Source organism: Meleagris gallopavo, chromosome Z (assembly GCF_000146605.3).
Source record: "Meleagris gallopavo isolate NT-WF06-2002-E0010 breed Aviagen turkey brand Nicholas breeding stock chromosome Z, Turkey_5.1, whole genome shotgun sequence".
Classification (NCBI taxonomy): domain Eukaryota; kingdom Metazoa; phylum Chordata; class Aves; order Galliformes; family Phasianidae; genus Meleagris; species Meleagris gallopavo.
The window spans coordinates 62,482,116-62,485,893 of NC_015041.2; positions in this window are offsets into that span (position 1 = coordinate 62,482,116).

Here is a 3,778-nt window from a genome sequence, read left to right on the forward strand (position 1 = left end):
CACAGAAACCATTGAAAAGCCTTAAAAAATATAATTATTAAAGTAATTGGAGCGCCTAAATTCAAAATGTTCTCAACAATCAAATTACCTAGAATTTTCTTTCGGATTTCAATGAAAGTGCTTTATATTACAATAAAGATTTTTTTACAATCTTTTTTGACAGTGTTTCAGAACTCCTGGCAAAATCCGCAAAATATTTTACATATTGGAAAAAATACTCAACATTTATTGAGCCAATAATCTGACATAGATAATGAAAGAAATAACGCTGTGCTAGGCTAGAATAGAACAGTTCAGTTGGAACAAACCTTCAAAGTCCATATGGTTCAATTGCCTGGTCACTTCAGGACAAACCAAACATTGATCATATTATTGAGAGTATTATCCAAGTACCTCTTGGACAATGACCAGCTTGAGGGATCACCTCTCAAGGAAGACTGTCCAGTCTTTAACCACCATCTCTCTAAATAATTTTTTTCTAAAATCTAGTCTGAATCTCCTTTGGGACTGAGTCATTGATCACAACTCTCTGAGTGTGAGCATCCAGCCAATTCCTTATCCAGCAAGTGGTCTGATTTGGTGACCAGAATGTCATGCAGAACAGCGTCAAACACTTTGCACAAGTCCAGGTAGATGACTTCAGTTGCTTTTCCTTTATCCATTGACACTGTTACTCCATCATGAAAGCCCAGCAAGTTTGTCAGGCATGACTAGCCCTTGGCGAAGCAATGTTCGTTACCACCAAACACCTTATCTTTATTTACCACATACCTTAGTACGGCCTTCAGAAGAATCTTCTCTGTGATCTTAACAGGCACAGAGGTGAGACTGACAGGCCCGTAGTTCCCTGGATCTTCTTTTTTTTCCTTCATAAAAATGAGGGATATTTCCCTCCTTTTCCAATCACTTCTCCAGACTGCCATGACATTTCTAATATAATTGATAGTGGTTTGACAACTTTATCTGCCAGTTCCCTCAGAACCTATGGATGGATCTCATTGGGTGCCATGGATTTGTGCACTTTCAGGATCGTTAGTATCAAACCTGATCTGCACTTACAGCAGGCAGATCTTCCTTCTCACTGTTCTTGTCTTTGTGTACTGAAAATTGGGAGGTATGGCTAGAGTCCTTTCCAGGGAAGACTGAGGCAAAGAACTCACTGAGCACCTCAGCTTTTCTTCATATCCCTCCTCAGGGAGCTGCAGACAGTAGTGAGGTCACTGCTATCTTCCTCTTCTCCATACTATACAGTTCAAGAGTCCTCAATCACTTCTCACAGAAAATGCTTTCCAATCCTTTTACCAGCTTTGATACCTTTCTCCAGACTCTTTCAAGGACCTTAGCATCCTACTAACACTGTGGAGCTCATTGCTGTAAATAGTACTCAAGGTACTATATAGCAACAGCGCTAATTATAATGGGAGAATTACCTCTTTTGACCACATGGTCATGCTGTTTATAACATACCCCAGAGTGTGCCCTCTTGTCTGCCAACTTTGAATGACAAGTATTTTCCTGAAAAATTTGTCACAGATTTATTAAAAAGTGTGAAAGACAAGTGTAACTTCTACCTCCTTTTTGGTCCTGTATGAAATAGGAGAGAACTTCAGCAACTGTCTTTAACTTTTAAAATACAACTATTCCAAGAATCCAATTTTTTTCTCTGTTATTTAGTAAGTGGAAGGAATACAGTATTTTGTTGATATGGTTCAAACATCCATAACATTAATAAAATTTGACTTCTAATTCCTTAGTTTTACTAGTACTAGCACACTGATATTACCATGCTAGCTCACAGATAAGCCCAATGTGCAAAGAAAGTAACTGAATCAAAATAATAGAGAGAATTGTTTTCCACATGTTCATTTCACTGTTGTATCATTACTTACTGAATTTTTGTGGAACAAAGGAAATAGTAATCCTGGGTACTACTGTGATATATGGGAACTGCAACAGTGTTCTGTACAACCACTCAGCCCATGCTATCTGCCTACTTAACAGAAAGGCAGGAGAGATGTAAATGGTGTGTTCCCTAATCACAAGGACTTTGCCCACTAAGGAATCCAGAACAGTTTTGTAATGATTTGCTCTCTTGCTGGTGGCAAGCACTTCGATCAATCTGTTGATATGTCAAAACAACAACATAGTACTAGACTTTTGACCCAGTCATACATTTTGACTGACACATAAGCCTAAAGACACAATCATGCAGGCATGAGGAATTTCCAGAACATACTTATTGAGCCTGTGATTTATGGTCTTTTCTTACTAAATATTTCTCTAGAACCTTTCTTAATGACAAGAATACTTCATGTCTAGTTTACATTTTAAAAGTATATGGTATGCAATTGCAGCTGAAACAGGTATGCAGTCACTGATGTGATTGCAAAATTGTAGGCATGCTGATCAAATCCTGTTTCCCGAATATTTACCTTTCTTCTTGTACGGTTTGTAACTTACAATAAACTTTGCATTGCTGTGGGAAAATTGTTTCTGAGTTAAATCTCAATGTGACATGTCTAACTTACACATTCAGAAGAGTTTGTTTTCAAAATTTGATCAATACACCTTAGGTCTTCTCCGAAACATATAATTTCAGTACCTGTCTTGCTCTGTATTTAGTTCAAAGAGACAAATGTAAGAAATGTTAGTAGAATTTCCATATTTCTGATAATAAACAAACAGATGGACAAGAGACAGAATGCTAGTCATCTGATATTCAGTACTTTCATTCTTCTGGATCAGTTGCATGGAAAAACCTCCTTCTGAAAACAAACCATCACCTTGGTTTCCATAATTAGAATTCCCAAGTCTGAATCCTCTGCAAGGTATTTTGCCTGATTGCTTCCTCATAGCAGCATCTCTAGATTTTCCACTTCTAATCAATCTGCAGCTGAATCGGTAACATTTGCAGTCCTTGAGAAAATCCCCCACAGCACACAGTTTAGAATAAACTTTTCAAATAGTTTTGTCTATAAATATTACCTAGTTTTCCTAATTGAAGTTTCTGACAGTCTTTCGCTGTTCTTCAATTCAGAAGCTCCTTCTAAGCAGCAGTTAGCATGTGAGCTGTTTTCCTTGGTTGGACTTCATTTTGTGACTAATCTGGCACTTTACTGTGTTTTCTGTGTAAATCTTTCCAGTGTCTGGATGGTAAGCAACAAGCTTCAGATTAATTATCAAGCATCTTGTTCAAAATACATAATTCCTATTAAAATGAACATAATTTTGAGTCCTCCAAAATTTTCTGAGGTGTTAAGAATTTTGAAATGCCAAGTTGTGCCAGAAAATATGATTTCCAAGAGATCTGTTAATTTACCCACCTTTACGTACATATACACCTAAATACTTGTATTTAAGTAGTTATATAATCATAGAAAGACATTTAGAGTCAGTTAAATGCTGGAGCTGCTTGGCAAACAGACAACTTCTCAGAAGGATACTATGCTCACCATCCTGAAATACTTAGCAAAGGCTTGTCTGGAAAAGAGACAAATTCAGGACTTCTGTTTTGTCTGATTTGGTACCATATGGGATGAAAAAATCCTTACAAAAACTGAAGAGGAAGAAAAAGTTGGAATTATTCCTGTACTGGCTGACACTACAGTCATTAGGATATGGTATGACTAGTTTTTGTTCTGTTGTGAGACTGAACACCCCTTAATTAACTGAAGAAATATGGAACTGGCATTTTCTGAGTAGTCTTGTTATCCCATTCTTCATTAACAGAGTAACTAATATTTACCTTTTATTCATCAGTGGCTGTGGGAATACAAGA